Source organism: Macrobrachium rosenbergii, chromosome 42 (assembly GCF_040412425.1).
Source record: "Macrobrachium rosenbergii isolate ZJJX-2024 chromosome 42, ASM4041242v1, whole genome shotgun sequence".
Lineage (NCBI taxonomy): Eukaryota > Metazoa > Arthropoda > Malacostraca > Decapoda > Palaemonidae > Macrobrachium > Macrobrachium rosenbergii.
The window spans coordinates 38,063,308-38,088,976 of record NC_089782.1 but is presented as its reverse complement, the minus strand read 5'-3'; the positions used below and the strand labels follow the sequence as shown (position 1 = coordinate 38,088,976).

Sequence of the window (25,669 nt, the reverse complement as noted above, 5' to 3'; positions counted from 1 at the left end):
AAATAGTTTATTTGTGGGTGAGATTGTTAGAGGAGTTACATTTTTCATTTCCTCCACTCGAGTGTTTTGATGCTTTCACTGAGTGTTGTGGTTTTACAAGACTGTTGTAGTGTTAAAGCTTATTGGGATTTTAAATGTCATTCAGAGGCAGAGCGTTTTTGATGTGATGATTACGTAAAAGTTCACTCTAAGTTGTACTCTCTACAAGTGCAACTACAGAAAGCAGTTTCCCGTTTTTAGAGGAATTAGAACCCACAGAAGAATTACAAGAAGGCAGGTGATAGACGTTTATTCTAAAAATTAATAATGAAAAAAGGAACACACATTCAGTTATGAAGGGGAAAAGACTAATGAGAAGAAATTACATAAGAGTAAGGTAAGCTCATTCCCCTTTCATGTGCCAGTATAAGTACTGGTCTAGTATTAGAAATACAGTGTAACATTTTATTGCTGTATTTCACGTGTTGCGATATTTCTTTGTAGCGTTTTCATTTTCTTATAAGTTAGTAGGTAGTGGGCTAAGTTAATAACATGGTAGTTTACAGACAGAAGAATAATAGAATGAAATAGTATATACTTAATTTATTACAGCATTCTCGCCCTGAAAGTAAGAGCTTATCTAAGGCCGGTCAGGATCCATGCAGTTATATATATATATATATATATATATATATATATATATATATATATATATATATATATATATATATATATATATATATATATATATATATATATATATATATATATATATATATATATATATATATATATATATTATATATATATATATATATAATGTATGCGTATATTTAATAGGAATTACCTTTTCCACTAGATTTCCAATTAACTTGCAAGTGAGAAGTAAGAACATAATATATTTACAATAACTATAAAACTTACAGTATAGTATATTGGCCTTCATTCCCGTTCGCAGAAACCACCCTGAAATTTAAGTATATATAAATTACGAGATAACATAAAAATGAAGGTCATTGGAACCTCCAATTTATTAAGACATTACATATCCCAATCCAGAGATCTACGTTCTTACAAAAGCCCCCAGTTGCAATTGAGTTTGAGAGAGAGAGATACATACATACAGACGTGCAGAGCAGTCCCATTTATCTGCAAGCGTCCTCTTTGGGTTCTAAATGCATTATTCATCTTGTATAATGCGATTACGGATTTCCCCAAGGCTCGAAATATTGGGGATGTTTCTGGGAATATTTCTGGGAATTCCAAAAATGTATCGTGCGGCTTAGACGCGACAGGAACTTTTGGCAGGATTCAGTAAAGTGATCTGATACTTATTAGCCGGTTACGATTGTCAAAGTAAGTCCTAAAACGTGTACTGTTATCCTTTGATGTAAATAAGTATATAATATATGTATGTATGTATATATATATATATATATATATATATATATATATATATATATATATCTATATATATATACGTTTTTCTTGTCGAATTAATATTTAAATCGATATCAACTTATCTCCACCATGATAGCTGATAAGTAGGTTTGTAGCACTTGGCTAATTATGAATTTCCATTACATACACACACACATATATATATATATATATATATGTGTATATATATATATATATATATATATAAACAATGGAACTGTGTAAAGTAATTCGACTGTTGAGCAATGGCGATTGTTGTTTTATGTGGAAGCAATCGGGTAATGGAAGGGAATATTGAAATCTAATGGTACGCTTCGCTTGTCAGCTCAAAGATAAAATAACAGTCACCCCAACTCTTCAACCAACTGCCTCAGTTCCATTGTACATAGTGTTTTTTCAAATTAATTCGTCATGCCATTCTCTTTCAATCGCAGTTTCCGTTCGTAACTTTCCCATATAAATTTGAGCCACTGGCATGAACAATAGTTTCTCAAGTGCTTTTTTTTCTTAGTATTATATATATCTTTTTAATGAATTAGCTCAATGTACGAGTAGTTGTTTCGTTATTGCTTTTACGTCGGTTTTAAATTAGTTATTTTAATTTTTGTTTTTATTTTCTTGAATTTTTTTTGTTTTTTTATCGGACTTCATTTGTATACTTGTTCTTACATCATCGCCCACATCCATTTCATTATTTTCTTCAAATTATTCATTTAATTGTAGATTTTTTATATATATTTTCATTTCTAATTGAATATTAAAATTTTCATTCTATTTTACCAAATTTTTCGTTACTTTATAACTAACTTTTCATGATGTTGGGAAACGCAATAAATTACGAAAGCTCGGCTCAGCCTACGTATTAGAATATTAAATAATATTAGCTCTAATTTTACGTCTTCGTATACATATATATACATACATAATGTATATATACATATATATATATATACATTACATTATGTATATATAATGTTTAATATATTTATATATATATATATATATATATATATATATATATATATATATATATATATATATATATATAATTAGGTTTTCTTATCTTTCTTTAATTCATTATATTCTTGTTACAGATTTTCAAAATATTACCCAGTCTTTTTTTTCCTCTAGAGAATCCTATCGCAACAGCAAAGCCTATAATCCTAGGCTTTACCCGAGGGAACCCCACCGAATCCTAAGCACCACTGGGCGAACTAACCATCCAGTCTGTACATATTTCACTTCGTTAATTCGACCTTACCTTCATTTGGGGAACGGAATTATCCGGATTTAGTGATGAAAACAGCTTCCATGACGGTCTCGCTGTAATGAAAATATCAAGGAGATATCGGAGCGACCTTGTCTGTGTTTTCTTAAGCGGGGAATCCACCTGAAATTCCACCACTGATTTGTCGGATAACCGACCAGTTCCTCCATTCAGTTAAGGTTGGGAAACGGCGAGAATTTCCGTATTCTCAGAGGGATTGCATATTGGCATTCTGCCCATTTAGTAGGGACAGTGGTGAAGTTCCCTTTGCCTTATATGTGTAGTAGACGTGTATGTATGTATGTGTATATATATACATATACAGTATATTATATATATATATATATATATATATATATATATATATATATATATATATATATATATATATATATTCTATATTCTGTTTTATTTTACATTCGACTATACATGACTGCCTGAGTCACGTGACGTGTCAGTCTTTCAAGGATTTATTTACTTGGCCTTTTTAACAACTGCTATGAGCAACGACAAAACTATAAGTGTATTTCAGTAAGTTGTTACATATCTTAACTGCATTATTTTTTTTTATCTTCCTAAAATAAAAGGAAAACAAATAAGTAGTAACCAGTCAGCGGAAAGGTTTCTCGTGGATTCTGCTCACGGTAGCTCGTTATTCCTGAATTAACGAGAGGATCGGTTGCCTTTCCCACCCACATTGACCTGATATAGCATAGACCAAGAGTTGTCAGTGTTACACACACATATACTTATATATATTTGTATAAATGTATATATGTATGTATAAATATATATATATATAAATATATGTATATATATATATATATATGTATAACTGAATCACGAAAATATGGAACTTGATGAATATGTGAATAAAGACAAAATCCACGAATGAAAGAGAAACAATGGAGTGCTGCAAGGCCTTTCGACTTATAGTCCTTTACTTAGTAGTCTGCTAAGTAAAGGACTGTAAGTCGAAAGACCTTGCAGCACTCCATTGTTTTTTCTTTCATTTGTGGATTTTGTCTTTATTTAAATATATATATACATATATATTATGTAACTACAAGTATATTATATATATATATATATATATATATATATATATATATATATATATATATATATATATATATATATATATATATATATATATATATATATATATATATATATATATATATATATATATATATATATATATATATATATATATATATATATATATATATATATATATATATATACAGGCCCAATGCCAATTATTTTCTTTGTTTTTTTATTTTTTTGCATGTCAAGGCAATACGTGCAAATAAGTTTTAATTTTCTGCTTTATCTTTTAGGAGGCTTTAGACAAAAGTCTCTTATTTGTAATACTGAAGCGCAATTTATCAACCATCACTGCTCACTTGAAAACCAAACTACCCTTTCCCGTTTTGGATGACTCAAGTTATTGCGATTTGGAAAATTGCTTAGCTCAAGAAAGTGTTGAATAAAAGCCGAGAGAGAGAGAGAGGGAGAGGGAGAGAATTTTTCCCATAGTAGAAATTATAAATATTCACAATAAACTGTAGGTCCCGTTGCTAAGTAACCAATTGGTTCTTTGCCACGTAAAATAAGTCTAATCCTTCGGGCCAGCCCTCTCTAGGAGAGCTGTTAATCAGCTCAGTGGTCTGGTAAAACTAAGGTATACTTAATTCGAAAGATAAAGAAAGTAACCAACAGAAAAGAGAGAGAGAGAGAGAGAGAGAGATAATTTTTCCGATAGTAGAAATTATAAAATTCGAAAGAGAAAGTAACCAAGAAAGAGAGAGGGAGGTAGAGAGAATTTTTCATATAGTAGAAATTATAAATATTCGAAGGAATAGATAACGAAAGCAAACACAACCCCACCTTTATACAAACAGTCACTGCTTGCAGGCAATTTCAAACAAAGGGATTAAATGAAACCACACTGATCCGATTAACAAAGACAAATTGCCCTCTTCATCGATTGCATAATTCAGAAAAAGAACTAAGGAGAGAAAGCTAAATATGAAATGAAATGCGAGAATAATAATAATATTATTTAGATTATTCCAGCTTCTTTGGGATTCTGAACTGCAGCCATTGTGGAGTGTCACGTAGGGGTTGTTCGTGAATAAGTAATTAGTGAAAAAGAATTAGGGGGAAAGGACGGGATATATTTAGACATAACAGAATGATAGATAAAAAAAAAATCATGGAGTGGAAAGTTGCTCTTTTCCGTTTTTTTTTTTTTTTTTTTTTTATGAAATTTTTTGTAACGGGGCATTTTGCTGCGTTTTTGGAAAAACAGTCGTACGGAAAGTTTAATGTCGCCTGTCGTGAAAATTCCTATGTAAAAAAAAATAGTTTTTATTTTGCTCACTTTTTTTATTAGAGTTAGGTGTGTGTTGTGAGACAGGCAGACAGTATTCAAAAGAAAATTATCAATTTTTATGAAGGAATAATATTTAATGGTTATGATACGTTTATTCCTTAACTAATATACTTTCTTGTTCGTAAATCTAGATGGTCTCATGCCTTGCCTATAAGAAGCCTAGCGACGTAATTATATACATCATGTGTTTTTTTTTTTTTTTTTTTTTGTGAAGAAGACCTAACACTGTCAAGAGCCCGATTCTTAGTGCAATCTCTCTTGGGAATGTCAAAATTCAAAATTAAATTTACAATACCCTCCTACGGGTGGCAGCGCCGCAGAAAAATAAGTATATCATAGTTTAACCAGACCACTGAGCTGATTAACAGCTCTCCTAGGGCTGGCCCGAAGGATTAGATTTATTTTACGTGGCTAAGAACCAACTGGTTACTTAGCAACGGGACCTACAGCTTCTTGTGGAATCCGAACCACATTATGACGAGAAGTGAATTTCTATCACCAGGAACAAATTCCTCTAATTCTTCATTGGCCGGTCGTAGACTCGAACGCTGGGCCAACAGCGCGCTAGCCGAGAGCTCTACCCACCCATCCAGTGAAGAACTATTCATGTGGTGCGGCTGCAACCCCTTTCATTCCTTTTTCAGTACCTCCGTTCATATTCTCCTTCTTTCATCTTGCTATCCACCCTCTCCTAACTATTGTTTCATACTGTAACTGCTTTGAGGTTTTCCTCCTGTTACACCTTTCAAACAATTTTACTGTCAATTTCTGTTTCAGCACTGAATGACCTCGTATGTCCCAACGTTTGCCTTTGGCCTAAATTCTAAATTCTATTCTTACCTATAAGAAGCCTGGCAACGTAATTATGTACAGTATGTTTTTTTTTTTTTTTTTTGAAGAAGAAGAAGAAAACCCAACACTGTCAAGAGCCCGAATCTTAGTTCAGTCTTTCTTGGGAACGTCATAATTAAATTGACTATATTCTCCTATGGTCCCAGAGATCGCTTACTTCAGAATAATTAAGGTGAGCGTAGATTAAACAGCCAAACAAGTCGATGGCTTATTAAGCAGTCTTGTCCCTAGCAACTGATACGGCCTCGTCGTTCAGAGTACCTTCATAATTGAGTTTCATCAGGGCCAGGTTCGTTCTGCTCGCTTAATGAATTCTTCACTAATTAACCTTTTGCTTACGAGAATGGTGAATCCTTCAGATGGGAGATAGTAAGAGAGTTCATTAAGGTTCTGCTAGGTAACTGAAGTCCATCTTCCATCCAGGTATTATTAGTTCATGATAATGAAGAAGAAGATAATGAAGTCTGTATTAAAATTTATTCTGAGATCACCTGACATTTCTGGGGCGATCAGTTGATAGCTCGAGTGTGGAAGCAAATTGCCTTATTAATGAAAGAAAAATTGGCTTATTAACGAAGAAAAATTGGCTTATCAATAAAGGAAAGCTTGTCCTTCAGTGAAGGAAAAATTGGCTCATTAATGAAAGAAAAATTGGCATATTAATGAAGAAAAAGTTGGCCTATTAATGAAGGAAAAATTGGCTTCTTAATGAAAGAAAAATTGCCGTATCAGTGAAGGAAAAGTTGACTTGTTCTTGAAGGAGAAATTGGCTTATTCTTGAAGGAAAAATTTTTCTTATTAATGAAGGAAAAATTGGTTTATCAGTGAAGGAAAAATTGGGCTATTAATGAAGGAAGAACTGGCTTATTATTGAAAGAGAAATTGGCTTATCAATGAAGGAAAATTGGCTTATTAATAAAGGAAAAATTAGCTTATTAATGAAGGAAAAATTGGCTTATTAATGAAAGAAAAACTGGCGTATCAGTGAAGAAAAAATTGGCTTATTAATGAAGGGAAAATTGGTTTATTCTTGAAGGAGAAATTGGCCTATTAGTAAAGGAAAAATTGCCTTATTAATGAAGGAGAAATTGACATATCGATGAATGAACTAACCTAAAGACTTACAATTCGAGAAGGTTCATAATGCTAAAATTATCATCACATCGCTATGATGAGGAATTAAGTTCACCGTGAAATGGAAATATTATGAATAAAGTGATATTAGTGAAAATAAAAAGAATGAGAGGGTGATAATAGTTAACGTTTTATAAGTAAAAAAAAAAACATGAGAATGTTTTCCCAGGTAGGACGGGATATTTTTTTTTACACAGAGCGGGTATCCTTATCAAAGGAAATGCACCTTCCGTAATTACGGCGTAGGAAGACGAGGAGAAACTCGATCCATCAAAAGGGGTAATATGGTATGACACGCGAGTATATAGCAAACGTGTATCTTCTTTATAAATAAACATTCGGTAGTTCCAGTGACATTTCGAAAGATGAATTGCTTTGCCAGGCTTCAGTGACATTTCAAAAGATGCTGTGAATAATTACTTTGCCAGACTTCTTATACATTAGCCATAAGACCATCTAGATCCGTTTCATAATGATCTTTTTGTATCTCACTTTTATGAGTATATTAGAGTTACAGTGAATGTTTTTTTTTTTTCGAACATTTTCGTTTTGTGTAGCGGAAAGGTGTGTCTGCTTTTAGTATGATAATGATATGTTTTATGTATTTATTTATTTATTTATTTTATTTTATTTTTATTTATTTATTTTTTTTTTTTGGCTATTGGATCATGTCATGGTAAACATTACGAGTAATTTCGATTTTTTCTGCCTGTGACGCAGAGGGCCTCTGCGAAATTCCGTAACTCTTGCCTTTTTTGTGCTTTCACTTCCACAAATCTCCACCCATTTCTAGCCTCTCTCCTCACAGCTCTCACCCTATAAAGTAATTATTTACACGATGAATTGCATCAAATTTCTATTCTGTTTAACAACACTGTTCATCGTTATCGCCCCCAACGACATGTGACGCAGAGAGCCTCTGCGAAATTCCGTAACGCTTGTCTTTCTTGTGCTTTCACTTCCACAAATCTCCGCTCATCTGTAGACTCTCTTCTCACAGTTCTCATCCTAGGTTTGGGCAGCTTCTGGTGCCCACAAGAGCCAAGCTGATACTGTTGCGTTTATCACATACTATTCTCCCAGGCTATGTGCAAAGGACATGTCCAAGATATCTCCATGTACCTTTCATTGTCTCGTCTACATATGGACATTGCGCCTTTTTCCGTACGGAATAATTTCTCATTTTATCCTGCCGTTTGAATCCTAATATTTCTCTAACAATTTTATAGTCTCAAATAAACAAAATAGTTTGATTCATTATAATACTGTGGTTCGTGTCCTCTGAGCAATGCGTATCTTACTAGACTAACTATTAATTTAATTTCATATGCACTTTTGTACATTCGTTCGTTTGTGCTGGCACGGGCTCTTGCTGTTGAGCAGCCCGTAAATTATGTAGTTTCAGTGTATTTGATTCTACACTTTTTAAATGCCCTGGCCATTGTTTGATTCTCCTTTTTTGTTTTAGTCTTAAGCTGAATTCCAACTGCAGAGAAACTGTGCTGCATATCGTTGTTCCTGGATATTTGAAAAATTCTACACTTCATTAATCCTTTATCAGTTTAATGTTATTTCATTCCTTAGTGCATACTCCGTACTCTTACTTCTGTTTTTCTTAGATTTATTTCGAGTCCCGTCTGTCTAGATATATGATGCATTTTATCAGGCGAGTTTTGTCAATCACATTTTCTTGATAAAATCAACTGGAAGGGATAACAGCAGAGGTGATGTAACATCTCCCTGTAGTATCCCACTACCGCAGATTCACTTTACAGAACTCCATCGACATTAACTTTGCATCTAAAGTTACTTTGTCCTAGAATAATTTCCATTAACTTTATATATTTAAAGGGAATCCCATCGTGACGCAAGACCTTCCATAATACTGCTCTGTGGTCGCTGTCAAATACGGTGCCGTAATCAACAGAAATCCCCGTAGGGGGGTAGCGCCATCAGTGTACTTCACGTGGTGCACTGTAGGCATTACTTAAGGTTCTTTGCAGCGGCCTTCGGCCCCTAGCTGCGACCCCTTTCGTTCCCTTTACTGTACGTCCTTTCATATTCTCTTCCTTCCATCTCCTCACAATTGATTCATAGTGCAACTGCGAGGTTTTCCTCCTGTTACACCTTTCAAAACACTGTCAACTTCTGTTTCAGCCCTAAATGACCTCATAGGTCCCAGTGCTTGGCCTTTGGCCTAAATTCTATATTCAATCAATTCGTGATAAACAGAAATGGATTTTTAAAATACCACCACATTTTTTCAAGTATTCAAATTTGAAAGAAAAAACATGCCCACCAGTTTATGATAATATAAAAAAAAAATCCCCCTTTTCAAAGCAAGATTGTACAGTTCCCGTTTCAATAACCTTACAATACTAATACATTTTACTTTTAGAAGATTCATCAGTAAACGTAATTGTTACCTTTTTTAATATTCGAATGTTAATAAATGTGCATTTTTTAACCGCTGCTTTCATAGATAACGGTAATAATTTAGGTTATCGAGACTATTTTCCAATTTTGCATGAATGGCATTCGGAGAACTTAACTTTTTTGAAAAGCGTTACATATCATTTTTATGGCCTTCTCCACTTTTGACCCGGAATATATCCATGTCTGGAATATGATTTATCGCCCTTTTATCTCTGGCGCTGTGGTGTGGGCGGAGAGAGAGAGAGAGAGAGAGAGAGAGAGAGAGAGAGAGAATGCTGTTCCTGCATTTTCTCTGAATACATTGAATGTTAATTGCCCTTTCGCCATTAACCCGAAATATATGATTACGGTGCGATTCATCGTCTTTATTCTCGGAAAATGAATGAAGGAGAGAGAGAGAGAGAGAGAGAGAGAGAGAGAGAGAGAGAGTTGTGGAGAGAGAGAGAGGATTGTGGAGGAGAGAGAGAGAGGATTGTGGAGGAGAGAGAGAGAGAGATAGAGAGGATTGTGGGGAGAGAGAGAGAGAGAGGATTGTGGAGGAGAGAGAGAGAGGATTGTGGAGGGAAGAGAGAGAGAAAGAGAGGATTGTGGAGGAGAGAGAGAGAGAGGCTTGTGGAGGGGAGAAAGAGAGAGAGAGAGGATTGTGGAAGGGAGAGAGGATTGTGGAGAGAGAAACCGGATTGTGGACGGGAGAGAGAAAGGATTGTGGAGGAGAGAGAGAGAGAGAGGATTATGGAGGAAAGAGAGAGGATAGTGGAGGAGAGAGAGAGACTATTGTTGAGGAGAGAGAGAGAGAGAGAGAGAGAGAGAGAGGATAGTGGAGGAGAGAGAGAGACTATTGCTGAGGAGAGAGAGAGAGAGAGAAATTGTATTCTCCGCGTCTTTGTGATAATCCACCTTCCAATAAAAGTTACCAGACGAGAACAACCGTAAGGAAAAGATTGCAAAAGTTATTATTTTACGCCGTTCGAGGAAAACTTTCCGAACTCGACATTCATATTGCATCTCTCTCTCTCTCTCTCTCTCCACGTATAAGTCTCTTTGTTGGCCAAGTTGGTTGAGCTTCAGACCGTCATTCGATGGGCCGGAGTTCGATTCCGCCGCCGGCTGATGAAGAGTTAGAGGAATTTATTTCTGGTGATAGAAATTCATTTCTCGCTATAATGTAGTTCGGAACAATCTGTAGGTCCCATTCTAAGTAACCAATTGGTTCTTAGCCACGTAAAATAAGTGTAATCCTTCGGGCCAGCCCTAGGAGAGCTGTTAATCAGCTCAGTGGTCTAAAACTAAGCTATACTTACTTTACTTACGTATAAAGTCTCTTTGATAATCACATTTTGTCGTAGTTAATATTTTTGGATAAGGTCTAATATATATGTATATATATATATATATATATATATATATATATATATATATATATATTATATATATATATATATATATATATATATATATATATATATATATATATAATTATATATAAGATAAGAATAAGAAAATATAAGATCTCTTAACGCCTTTAACCGACATCCCATTCTAGAGCGAAATTACTATGCTATCACCCCCGAAATCGATCCGGATATAGCCCACTTACCAGACTTGACGAGGGAGAGTGTCCTGTTTCCCATCCTCTTCATCCATAAAGGCGCCATGGGGGTCCTATCAGGACTAACTAAGAGGAACTAAGAGGCGTCATGAGATTTGGGATGACAAGGATTGAGTATTATGAAAGGGTTCATATGTGTTAAGGATTTGGAATGAATTTAAGTTTGTAAGAAATGGTACGCTGATATTTGCTGTCATGGTGTAAACCATTAAAACGGACTGGCCTCGATGAGGTAATTTCTCACCCCACCCTGTTAAACCATTAGTAATATATATATATATATATATATATATATATATTATGCGACGTTCCTTTACCCTTCGTTATTTAATCACCAGAAATAAATTTCTCTAATTCTTCATTGCCCGGTCGGAGAATCGAACGTGGGCCCAGCAGAGTGCTAGCCAAGAACGATACCAACCCGTCCAATGAGGAACTAGATCTCCACAATAACTAGTCTAATATGGTCTAGACGCGAAACTTAAGAACGAGCGATAATAAGCACTTACCTAATTCAATTTCGAAAACAAAGATTCCACTGCGTTATTCTAAGCTCGAAGTGGGAAGCATTGGGCGCAGGAAGTAAATATTATTCCTAGAATTCCGAGAAACAGGTCACAGCTGATGGCAACACAGGTGACGATAAATTTGCCTAATACTTTCTTCCAGACCGAAGCTCAGTTGGATATGGGGATTCAACTGCGGAATCCTGTCTGGATACAACAACAAGGCAATAAAACGGAAAAGGTACATACCTGTGTGTGTATATATATATATATATATATATATATATATATATATATATATATATATATATATATATATATATATATATATATATATATTTACTTTGAGGTGAAGATACACTTGGCAAGTATGTGATGACTGTCGTTGTAATTCATTTGTTTATCTACGTAATATAAATGGAATCTCACTTACTGAACCAGATTTCTCTCTCTGTCTGGGATAGAAGTGATTTTATTTGTAACTTTTCCCGTTATAAAATAAAGCGGGAAACATCGTACTAAGCCTATGAAAGACGTAATGACAAACTTGTTTGAAGACATTATCAACTCGAAACTGGAAATGATTAATACTCATTGTTTTCGGAACAGTTACGGAATGGAGGTGGTTTTGGGTAAACACACGTTTATCTAATGATGTGCCTATGCACAGAGTAACATCAATAAACTTTTACGTATCATCATACCATTGTATGCAACCGGTAAATGATGATGCATTTTCACGGTACGACCCAAGTTTACATCATTTCACCATCTCATCACAACTAACTTGCAGTTATCTGAAATTTTGCGGTCTTATTATGGCAGCAGTGCCGCAATATACATTTTAAGCTATATTTGGGATCAGAGACCAAAAATACCCTTCATCCAGAGGGGAAAAAATATACCATTTGTAATCTCGAAATAAAATGTTTTGGAAAAAGCGTTGACTACAAAATTGCTTTCAGATTGCAGTGCATTTCATTTCAGCAACCATATCTGTACACTCAGCCATATGACTTGTATTTTATTGTTGTATTTCTATCGATACACGTGGTATAATTCCATAGATATTGCCTATATATCCGAACTGATATTACGTATAAATTTTCGATTAGTTCAGGCGGAAACCATTTCCCCTGGATGAGAGATGTATTTGTATTGCTTCTTAGGGTAGAGCGAGTGATATTTCGCGGCTGAACCTGTACTGATATATTATATCCACGTGTTTATTTAAATTTACTTGTTTGTTACTAATAATATCGTAATTAGGTTGAAATTCTATTGAGGCAGTCGATATTATATTAATTATGTAATTCTTATTTCATTTTCCCAAAAATATGTCTTACCAACACTTGCAAACCAAAGATTCATGGAATTTGTTATATATTTTTAAAGCGTTCATTGGTTAAGACATAAAAATATATTAAATTGAAATATGAAATACATATATTTTCTTCATTGCACACCCACGCACGCGCACTCACATACGTACGCATTGAATGATTCATGTTCAGTAAAATGGGGGGGCGGGGGAAATGGGTAGGAATTGGCAACTCTGCTTTATGTTGTCAGCATAAGGTCGTGTGATTTGTCGTCCTGTGTGTGCGTTGTTGTGTGTCGATAAAATTAAGTTTATGGTAAGACACTGTTAACTAATCAACCTGTTATTTACGGATAAGTTAAATAGATTACTGAAACCAGTAAGGTCTAGGCTGGATGGAAGGTATTTATAATAGGCCTATATGGCATACTGTACAACCTTGCCGGTGCTTTAGGCGACTGACGGTAAGCTACGCCACAGTACTATCATTTTTTTTTTTATAATTTGGCTTTATCAAAAAGGTATACCATGTTAGGTAAACTTATATATTTGTTGTTTGGATAAAGAATTCGGTATTTCAGGTTCAGGTTATTGAAGGCGCCTTTTGGGGCCAGGCTAGTCTTCGGACATACGGGAGCACAAGATAAGGCTCATGAAGGCGACAGCCTATTCCAGTAAGCTATTTGCTAAGACCAAGGCTCTTGTATCCTACGCCCTTTTGGTGAATATATGATGAGCCTGTGCTTACCTTAATATTTTGGCTTAGGCTTATTCCAAAGGGAAGCTCCGCGGGGCGCCATGTTTCCAGCCCCTCGGGGATGGACTAAAAAAAAAACTAAATTTCCCAAGATGTCGCAGTCAATTAATCAAATTATCTCGGTAAATTTCTCAAATTACCAAGAGAAATTTCTTATCTCGGTAAATATCTCAAATTATGTCGGTAAATTTCGCAAATTTCTCGATCAATTTCTCAAATTATCACAGTAAAATTTTCAAATTAGCTCGTTATATACACCCTATAACCCTATTCCATATTGTTCGGACAATAATCTTATTAACAAATGATAAAGCCATGCTGAGCTCTAATTGGCCTAATGAATTCGTAACGAGGCACAGGCTGTTATGTTTTAAATGAAATATGGTTTTTGGGGAATTTGATTAGTGCTCTCTGTTCTTTATCTGTTGCAATCAATCCATTTTGGCTTGAAATGTGTAGGCTAGTAGCCCAATAAACCTAAAATAAACCCATTTTGCCCTGCCTAAACTGGATTTAACTAAGGAAGAATCTTTCAGTAGGTGCAATTTTATTTCATCAACTTTTTTTGGTAGACTTTTACTTTTACACCCGTTTGCAATTGGAGAAGAAATTTGTTTCCTATTTTTTTTTTTTTTTTTGAACTTCGAAATCATTGGTTATTTTAGTTAAGTCATCTTCAGCTGTCAGTGTCACAGGTCTGAGAGCCACAGAAAACTAGTAATTTACGATGGTTTTCATGGGCAGAGCTGTTAGGTTAGGTAGTAACCCAATTATTTAAATTTACACTGCCTTAGGTTAGGTTAGGTCCCAATCCTATTTATATTAATTTACAGTGCACAAGGTTAGGTTTCGGGTGGGGAACCCCAAGCCCTAGTTAGGCAAGGCCCTAGCACCCTAGGTTAGGGTAGGATAAACACATCCTTGTAGGTCACTTGTTTTGTGTTACATCCTTGTAGGTCACTTGTTTTGTGTTCTCTCCCCCTCAAAAACTTGCTTTCCCACTGCAGTCCCCCATAATTGTATGATATAAAGATATATATATATATATATATATATATGAACGTCAGTAATGTTCAAAGCACACTTAATATAAGAAAATCTTATTTTTAACTCCAGGATGAAAACTTGGTTAAAGTAAAGTTTTACCATGAGGTGATAGGTTTTTTTGACTGGAAGGTGAAATTTGCTTTTCCAAAGGTTTTTGAGGTGCTTTGAATGAATTTCACCTTAAAACTATCAAAGTTAATTGTTTTAAACCATCAAAATTAATTGTTTTCTGTGGTTCCTCTTTATTGGACAAAGCAATACCATGTGGGTTGGCCAACATGGGCAAGAGGGGCAATGCAATTAGAGAATCTGCCACCAAGATAGGGTCTAGGCATGTGCTGTCTTCAACATGCAACTTGGTCTTTTCCAATCACCCATTCTCTTTCTAAAAGAAGGGAACCAACCTTGACTTGACCCATGTTTACTCGTCTTCGAATTTGTGAAGGGAGATGCCACACTTCCCAGAGCCAATGCCTCTGTCAGCCTTCCAGGGTTGTTACATCAGGCTCCAGACCATTCTTGTGACTGGTCTCGTGGCCTTCAAAGGGATTCTGGTACAGCAATGCCTCCAGTTACATTTCATTTTCCATGGTTTTCTACTTAAAAGCAGTTTTTATCCCAAATGATATGGAAAAACCTGAAATACTCCTGTTTGTGTAACTTTACATCAACCAGCAACAAATTTGAAAGCTAAGAAAATATAAAAAAAAAAGTCGAAAACAGTAAAAACAATTGTTAAAATATGTAAAATAACATAATATAATGAATAAAATCATTTAAAAGCTTAAAAGTGACATTGGTGGCTGGAGTCACACAAACCTCCTAGTAGGGGTTCCTCTGAAAACCTCCCCCAACCCCACCCCCCTCCACAAGATGCTTTTGCTTTCGGACACACCACTGCCCTAAAATGGAAAACTGCAGTATCTGCAAAATTTTCAAAATTGAGATATGCCACCTATTGGGCTTGTGAAACACCATTACACAAGTTACTGCAGCTTCTCAATAATTCTTCAGTGCATTCCACGCGCAGTGGACACTAGCCACACACTGGCATGGTATCTGGCCTCCCCCACCGTCACAGTTATTTGAGAAATGCGATGAAATCGTTCGGAATGTGGGAAATGTGAGTCAACAGATAATATGAACGGTCGAGTGATAAAGGAGGAAATGAATTCTCAGAGAGAGTGAGAGAGGCCATTCCCTTGCGTGAGCGTTCAATCGCACCAGCCACACTGGTGGGGACACACCAGCTATTATTATTATTATTATTATTATTATTATTATTATTATTATTATTATTATTATTATTATTATTATTTGGCTTTTCATGTTTTCTTGTCCCTTATCTTTTGAATAGTTGTCTTATATTAAAAGGCACTTATTCCATAGGCTACTGGCAAACTTTGTAAGTTCATGTTGTTATTCACGTAGTAAGATAGGCAAGTAAATTACAAGCAGAGGATTGTAGCTGGTAAATGTTTCAACATTAACGTAAGGGTGGCTTGAACTGAGTTAGCATGATGTTTCAAATGTTACGGAGACTTATGGGGATTAAGATGGTTCTTTACCCCGCCCCCCCCTTCTTGAGCGGCCTGTAAGTGAAGTTTAATCCCGTAAAAGAGAAGACGTAGGTGATGTGAGAAAATAAATGTTTGACGGGAGAGAATGAGAAGTGTTGTATGAGAAAACTCGCGAAACTCTACGGAAAATCCACTTAGCATTTCAGTCAATAGGGCAAGTGGTAGTGATGGGGCTGGTGGTTGGATACTTTCGGCCGTTGAGTCTTACAAGACCTGAAAGGAAAGTTTGTAAAGAAATGAAGTTGAATGGAAAGTAGATGGAAATGGGAAGACACTTCAATTACTAAACCTAGGGAGATGATGAAGGTAACAGATAACGAGCTTCGGGAAGAGCAAAATCAGTGATAGTACAGAAAAAATAACGAATAAAATAACAGGAAAGTTTCATGAAAAAAGTAGATGTTGGAGTGATTTCAACCATGTTTTCCATAGCCATCTGGTAAGGTTGGTCCCCATTAACTAAAGTATTTATACAGCCAATAATTGTATGTTTATGGTAATTTGGTCGTTTTTGCAACAGCTTTGGGAAGAGTTATAAGATGTAGGTAAAGTCTAAACAGGACGCTTTATCTTTGCACATAGGACCAACTGGCATTTAAATAAACTATGACTTTTTTTATTAGACGTAGCCATCACAAAAGATACTTTGCAGCTATTATGTACTACTTGAAGAGGCCTGCAGGTAGTTGGGCTATACACCTTTAAAATGTAAATGATTGGTAGTGATTCTTTGAAGGGAAGTTAATTGACAATGATGGTATTTGAAAATTTAACTTTTTTTTTTAAATCTCAATCTCAGTCTGCCTCTGATTGGCTGGGGCACTGGATGCCTCTGGTTGGCTGAGGCATTGGAGGCCTCTTGATTGGCTGGGGGATTAGGGGCCTCTGGTTGTCTGGGGCATTGGAGGCCTCTGATTGGCTGGGGCATTGGAGGTCTCTGGTTGGCTGGGACATTGGAGGTCTCTGGTTGGCTGGGACATTAGATGCCTCTGGTTGGCTGAGGCATTGGAGGCCTGTGATTGGCTGGGACATTGGAGGCCTCTGGTTGTCTGGGACATTGGAGGCCTCTGGTTAGCTGGGACATTGGAGGTCTCTGGTTGGCTGGGACATTGGATGCCTCTGGTTGGCTGAGGCATTGGAGGCCTGTGATTGGCTGGGGCATTGGGGGCCTCTGGTTGTCTGGGGCATTGGAGGCCTCTGATTGGCTGGGGCATTGGAGGCCTCTGGTTGGCTGGGACATTGGAGGTCTCTGGTTGGCTGGGACATTGGCATGAAAAGGGGGATTGGCTGAGGCATTGAGGCCAGTTGTTTTTGGCTGGGGCATTCCAGCAGGGCCAACTGGTTGTCCTCCAGCCATTGGTGCAGGTCCTGATTGGCTGGGGCATTGGAGGCCTTTGGTTGAACTGGGGCATTGGAGGCTTCCATGGTTGGCTGGGACATTCCAGGCATTTTGTGGAAAAGGGGGCAATGGGGTCCAAAAAAAAGCTTGGGTGCAGGTCCAAGTCTTAACCCAGGTCCAGTTCAGTTTTTGGTCCTCATTCCCGGACCAGGGAATTTCCAGCAGTCCCCAACTGCATTCCTTCCTCCAGCCTTGGGTGCAGGTCCGTGTCTTAGCTCAGGTCCAGTTCGGTTTTTGGTCCTTATTCCAGGACCAGTGAACATCCAGCGCCCCCCGAAACCGCTGTCCATCCGCCAACCTCAGTCACAAGTCCAGGCACTCTTCTTGTCCAGCTTCCAGGGCCAATGAACTTCCAACATACCCCAAACCACTGCTAATCCGCCAGCCTTGGCCACAAGTCCAGGTGCTCATTCGGTCCAGCTTCCAGGACCACTGAACTTCCAGTGGCCTCACAACTGCTGTCCATCTGCCAGCCTCATCCACATATTCAGGCAGTCTTCTGTCTTCTGCTCCAGCCACCCGCCAACCTCATTCACAAGTCCAGTTGCTCTTTGATCTAGCTTCCAGGGCCAGTGAACTTCCAGCAGCCCCCCAACCATTGTTTATCCATTAGCCTCGCCAACGAGTCCGGGTGCTCTTCCGGTCCAGCTTCCAGGCCCAGTGAACTTCCAGCGGCCCTCCAATAGCTGTCCATCCGCCAGCCTCATCCATAAGTCCTGGCATCTCCTGGTCCAGCTTCCAGGGCCAGTGAACGTCCAGCGGCACCCCAACCGCTGTCCATCCACCAGCCTAGTCTTTAAGTCCAGGAGCTCTTTTGGTCCAGCTTCCAGTGCCAGTGAACTTCCAGAGGCCCCCCAATTACTGTTCATTTGCTAGCCTCGGCCACTTTCATACATCCACTATAGCCATCGATCGCAAGTCCATCTGCTTTCCACCTTCCAGGGCCAGTGAACTTCAGCTTTCCCCAGCCACTGTCCATCCACCAACCTCGCTGAATGACCTCCCAGTACTTGGTCTTTGGTCTATTTCAAAGCTGAAATTACATATCAGTAATTAAATCTTTTGGGCATGGCATACCTTAAGCTTACCCAAGGTCTTTGGCCCAGGTCGACTTTCATTGACGAAAGTTATTATAGGATGACCTGAACCAAGCATTAGTCTGGGAGGGTGGCCGGTATTGGGGTATGCCCTTACCTTTAATCATCAATCCTAACCTATCCTAGGCAACATAGGCCTATCATACCCTAGAGTAGAGATATGCAAGTCTCCCCCACACCCCAACCCAGCACTTTGGAATGATTTCATTTCATTATATTGGTATTTTACTGCCTTGCCCATTAATTTACATAAAGTTTACCATAGACAAATAGTGGATAGTCTTAGTGGCCTAGTAGGTAAGGAATGAGTACCCCACAGTCGAGAGAAATGTTAACACTGCAGGGTTTTGGGCAGGGAAATAATTAGTCTACAACCTCTGAATGGTTAGAAATATTAAGATGCAAGTAAACAACAATGCTTTTAGATTTTTATTTGCATGTGCTGTAAACTCGCCTTAGAAACTGAGTTGTATATGCACTCACAGTCATGAGATCTGTATGCCATATGTATATATTTGCCACAGAGCTGGCTGGTTGGGTTAGGCTAGTAGTGTAAACACTACTCATCAGATGTAGAAATGAGATCAGGTTTGGCCTGACAATGCCCTCAGGTGTGGCAGACATAAAAATGCTCATGAAGATGATCAAATAAAACATAATCAGAACTACAAGGCTGTCAGAGAATTCATTGTCTTTAGAATTTGGAATAACTGTTTTACAGTCTTGCCAGTAATGGGCCACTCCCGGAAATTACTTGAATGTTTGTGAATCATGTTACTGAAATGAGGCTTCAATGAACCCATGATTTTCTCTTGCATTGCAGGCCAGTGAATCCAGTAAAAACTTGCGTGTTCCTGGGAGCCTGAACCGTGATTTAGGCAGTACCAATATGGAACGAATCAAAAGGTCTATGCCCTTGCAGTCTCTTTTATGTAGATGGATTCCAATAAGGTACGTGAAGAGAATAGAAGTTGGTCACATTGCTTTTGAATGCTGTAAATATGAGTATTCATGTTCACCTTATTCAGATTGTGAAGAATATTTACAATTATTAGACTGCAAAGCCTTACCTTTGTTGATTTCCTGTACAAAATTTGCCCGTTATTTATAATATTTATTTGATCTACGAGCAGCTGCCATGATTGCTTGATATAAGATTTTGATAGTGAGCAGTTAACACTACTGTCTGTCAGGATAAAGTTGAAGCAGAATTTCGTGATGGCATGCTCTCTTTTAAAATGAAAACCTTTGGTCTATATAAAAGATCCTCGTGTATTTGTTGATATAGAAGTGTGAACTTTGTCAAAACTCACGTACCTGAGATTCCTTACATATTCGTTTATAGAGTCAGAGTTGCCAAGGTCTGACATGGACAAACGAACGTCTGTGAAACACGTATATTAGATTTCTGAGGTTTCTGAAATGGGTGCTTTATAGGCTAACTTTTTGGCTAACTTTTTCAATTTTTTGTCAGGACGCCCCATTGTGATAAGGCCGCGGAGGGAGGAAGAAGCAGAGATAGGCAGAGAATTAGGTGGCTTGACGTTGTGGAAAGATACATGAAAGTGTACAAAAATGTTACAGCAGAAAAGAGTAAAGAAAATGTACTCACAACCTTCTCCTTCCTTTATAGTGCAATAGTTTTGTCCTTGTGACACACTAGTATTTTATCAATCATATCGAATTATTTTTATTAATTTGTCAGCTGTCAGTTAGGTGTGGAAAATTGCGTTATGACTGAGATTAAAAAAGATTTGCATTCCAATATAGGCATTCCTGTTTAAATCCTTACATCAGGTTTCTCCTTTTTGGGATTAAGTGTGAAATGATCTCTCTCTCTCTCTCTCTCTCTCTCTCTCTCTCTCTCTCTCTCTTTTTCTTTTGTTCTTCTGTCTTGGGTGCTTTCTGCCCAGTTCCCACCTGGTCCAGGTCTTCATTTGCTCTGACTTGTAGAAGCTATTTTTCCTTTAAATGCGAGAGAAACTGTGTTGTACTCCTGTGCATTCCTAAACAGATTCTAGAATTCTTGGATTTATGCTCAGGCCTTATCAGTCAAGTACACTTTGAAGTTCTTGGGACAACGGACAGAAAGAGAAGTTCATTTTCTACCATTCTTGTCTCCTAGCAGGATAGCAATTTGGTTTGTGGGAAAGAAGTGCTTGATTTCTGTCTCTCTTCACATTACTGACTCATAATATCAGCACCGTACTCCTGTAGTTGTACAGTTTTTGAGATATGTGAACAGAGAACTGTGTTAACATAACTTCTAGGTACTTCTACAAAGCTGCACGGCTACAAAGGTTACGCAGGAAGCGGTTTTAAGTAGAGACTGCAGATGTAGATTGAACTGCATTTACCAATTTCCTTTCTCACTGGTCCCCGTAGTGGGGTGGTGGCGTCAGTGCGCCTAATGCGGTGCACTGTAGGCATTACTTAAGGTTCTCTGCAGCGTCCCTTTAGCCCCTAGCTGCAACCCCTCTCATTCCTTTAACTGTACCTCTTTTCATATTCTCTTCCTTCCACCTAACTTTCCGCCCTCTCCTAACAATGGCTTCATAATGTAACCGAGGTTTTCCTCATGGGACACCTTTCAAACCTTTTACTGTCTATTTCCTTTTCAGCGCTGAATGACCTCCTAGGTCCCAACGCTGGGCATTGGTCCAAAATTCTATATTCCATTCCATAAGCCATTCCTTTCTCACTGATGAGCTATTTGTCTCGGGTAAAAGTAATATGGGTTTTGTTTTTAACTGAATATAAAACCATTCAAAATAAGAGGGAATTTTCAGTCTATTGGAACTTCAGAAGTTCAAGCGAAGGTGCAATGCATTACTACCCTAATACTATTCTTGCATTTCAATACATTTTTGTCTATTTATTGATTTATTTATTAATTTATTTTTTCTGTTTTAATAAGCGAGATCTCCTCATTCTGTATTTCCCTTGACCCCCTCTTACTTTTCTTCCTAATGAACACCATAATATTCTTTGGGAGCTTGAATTTCAAGTCAGTGGCCCCTTTGGTAGGCTTGTTCCATAGGAATAGGTTTCATTTTCTGATCAACAACAACAGCAACAACAACAACAATAATAATAATAATAATAATAATAATAATAATAATAATAATAATAGTAATAATAATAATAATAATAGTAATAATAATAATCCTGTTGGTGCCTACTCCTGTGTTCCTAAGGCAATCATCAGTGAGCGCTTGGCAGATGAGATTTGAATCTCTCTATCCTGGGAAGGTTTTGCCTAAAACTGCTTTTGTTTCAACAGCTGCTCACATTAATTTTTGACTTCCTAATTTGAAATTTAGGCAGAGAGACAAGGAAGGCGTTCAGACCCGTAGTATTGTCCTTAAATAATTTTCGGGTGTCATTAGTTTTTCTATGCTTTGATTACATGTTTGGTGAATTTCATTTTAACTCCATATTTTTCCTTTCAGGAAGTGAGAAGTGGCCCTGCAGTTGTCACCAGTATCTACGGGCAATTTAGGACAAGGCAATTTTCTTCTTGCCAATAATGGTAATTATGAGTAAAACTGTCTTCGTTTGTTTACGTATTTTCTTGTCGTCTTGATTCAACATTTTTAGTTGTATGGAATTTCATGGACTTTATTACATGATTATTGTAGACAGGAGTATAATAGCACCTTGGAATGGATTCATATCCAGAGATATTCTGAAAACGAAAATCTGCTGAGCGTTAAGACGTCAGTCACTGAATACTCCGTCAGTGCACCTCATGCAGTGCACTGTAGTCATTACTTCATGAGGTTCTTGGCTGCGTCCCTTCGGCTCTTAGCTGCAACCCCTTTCATTCATTTTACTGTACCCCCGTTCGTATTCTCTTCTTCCATCTGCCTTTTCTCAACCCTCTCCAAACAAATGATTCATATTACAACTGCTTTGAGGTTTTCCTCCTGTTACACCTTTCAAACCTTTTTACTCTCAGTTTCCGTTTCAGCACTGAATGGCCTTATAGGTCCCAGCGCTTGGCCTTTGGCCTAAATTATATATTTGATTCTGTTCTGTCACTGAATACTAAGGTATGTTCTTTGCTTTCCAGGTAGATTTTGAGAGGTAGGACTCCATCAGTGTCAGGTTTACCTGCTCATTGACAGACAGAGGCAAAGAACTGTCAGAAAATGATGTGTATCATCGAGCCACGTGGAGGAAAACCTCTCTGATACTGGCATCAACCCTACGAAGAAGAAGAAGAAGAAGAAGAAGAAGAAGAAGAAGAAGAAGGAAGAAGAAGAAGAAGAAGAAGAAGAAGGAGGAGGAGAAGAAAGAGAAGAAAGAGGAGGAGGAGAAGAAAGAGAAGGAGGGAGGAGGAGGAGGAGGAGGAGGAGGAGAAGACAATACAGTATAAGAATTTAGGCAATATTTTTTAATATTCTGTTAAAAAAAATGAGGTGTATTTTAGCTGGAAGTTGTCTGGAATTCTTGAAACCAGGTAATCCTGGCTGCAGTCATGAAAATAAAATTGATTTCTTCAACTTTATAAATAACAGAAATACAGTTCTGTGCATACATTATTATTATTATTATTTTTTTTTTTTTTTTTTTATTTTTTTTTTTTTCATTTTTAGATAATTTATCTAATGGTCTGATAGACATTCAGTGCAAGTCCCCAGTATCTTACTGGTGACCACTTAAAAGAATTGGTTCAGCTTTCATTACAAATATTACCACTCTAGTCTTTAAAAAGATTTTTATTTTTCAAGGCTGAACAAATGTTTTAGTGTGTTAACTGTATATTGTATTTAATTCTTAGTATCGGTGTATTTGATTTTTCATGTATGAAGTTTATTTTCTATTTAGGATAAATTAGTCCTCATTCTATCTGTCCAGCATTACGGATGCCATGTGTACCCTTCAGCTTCTCCTTCTCCTCTCAGCCTTCTAGACCCTGTGCCCCACTTAGGACTAAGATTGGCCCTTGGGGCCTTCCGTTCATCCCCAGTAGAAAGCCTTTATGCTGAATTAGGACTAACATCGTTCACCCTCCTCTCTCACATATACTGTGCCAGGTTTCACCAATTCTCTACCCTGAAGCTAACTGTACCTGAACCCCTCCTTGCCAAATTTACTAACAATCCCAACTGACCCCGCCCATTCTCTGTATGAAAACCCTTCTCTCTCTGTCATCACCACAGTTGGAAATTCTTCCTTTCTGCATCCACATTTTCCCATCTTGGCTAATCCCCACTCCCTCAGCCTGTCCATCTGTACTACACAACTTATCAAAACTTAATAGCCTACAAACTTAATATTCCCTCTCCTATTTTACGTTCTCATTTCTTAGAGCACATTTGACACAGATGGCTCCAAGTCCCCTAAAGGAACTGGGGCTGCTGTCCTCTTCTTTCCCACCAAACATTTCCAACTACTATTACCAACTGTGGTAAGCATACTTACTGCAGAACTGTATGCCATTTTGTTTGCACCAAAACAACTTCTAATCTAACACTCAATCATCCTTTGTTATTCTCACAGACTCTGCTAATTCTTTTCCCTCATCCAGTCTGTTGACTCCATCACCCTGTAGGTCACGAAATTCAAGATGGCCTCCTTCGTATTTCAAACCGAAAAAACTAATCTGATTCTGCTGAACCCTGAGCCATGTGGGTATCCGGGGCAACAAGCAAGTGGACTCTCTTGTCCGTTCTCCGGCCTTGTCGGGATGCCCACATTTCAAAACCATCCTATATTCAGTTACTTCCCATTCTTTCGTAACCACTTACTAAATCGCTGGTAGTCTTTCTGGTCCAGTATCTCAAATAACAAGCTCTGCACGGTTAAACCTACCATACTACCATGGTTAAACCCATGTTAAAGGAATAGATGATTAGAAACAGCTCTTGCCCGACTACAAATTGGCCATTCAAACTCACACATTCTTACCTGACGAATGGATCCCCTCCAGCCGTGTGTCCAACTTGTATCCCTTTCCATATCCCACGTAGTCCTTCCCCGTCCACCTCGCCTTCATGATACCCTCACCGAAACAGAACACTTCTCCATAGAACGTGTAATCTACTTCCTTCAGCAAATAAATATTCATCTAATATAACCCTCCAACCAATAATTCTGACCATACTGTATCCATAATCAGCATAACATAGCACCATATGGTCTCAAGGCCTGGTGCTTGATTGATATTCAGTTCAATTCCAACAAACTTACAAGCATAAATTGTTTCCCGAGTAGTAGGGCAAAGTCAGTGTTAAAAACATTGAATTTCATTACAGATAGATGCAGTGCCAAAGTATGTGTCCATCAGGTGAGTTTACAATTTTATTAACGTATGGGTAAGTAGTGGTACAGAAGAAAACAAAGACCTATTTTGAAGCTTAAAATGAAACGTCAAGCAACAACTTAGAGGTTATGCTAGCTTTCAAGAAAGAGAGGGGTCAAGATAGTGTGAAATAGTCGTAAAACCTTTGAACGGGCCTCCCTTCAGTAGGGAATATCTGTAGAAATAAGAATGCTGCATTTATAGAAGCGTCGTTAAGTATTTCGAATGCTAGGCCACTAACAAGGATTGGCATATATTTTCTACTTTATCTTAAGCATCCCCCCTCTTGAAAGTTTGCATCTTGAGTAGTTGACTTTCAAAACGATTGAAAAGTTAAACCCAGTATAAATTGTGATACAAGCGTACTTGCCAGTTAAATGGACGTGTTGGTAATCTGCGTTTTCTATCAACGAGCAAGTGTCCAAAATGGCAGCCCAATAGAGAAATCAGGGCAGATGAAGTAGTACGTAAACGTTTGTATGTAATTTTGAATTTGTCAAAATGAGGAAATAAAAATATCTGGTAACCAGACAA

At 37.4% G+C, this 25,669-nt stretch overlaps 1 long non-coding RNA gene across 2 annotated transcripts; it reads left to right on the top strand.

Annotated features, from left to right (window-relative positions):
• Window positions 1-25,669, top strand: LOC136828283 (uncharacterized). 2 transcript variants are annotated; one of them, XR_010849979.1, is made up of 4 exons: window positions 1-376; window positions 19,649-19,776; window positions 22,278-22,357; window positions 22,901-23,054. It is a non-coding gene; the product is annotated as an uncharacterized lncRNA (long non-coding RNA). The 2 variants fall into 2 exon arrangements; XR_010849978.1 differs by lacking the exon at window positions 1-376 and adding an exon at window positions 13,165-13,261 and having other exon boundaries at window positions 22,901-25,669.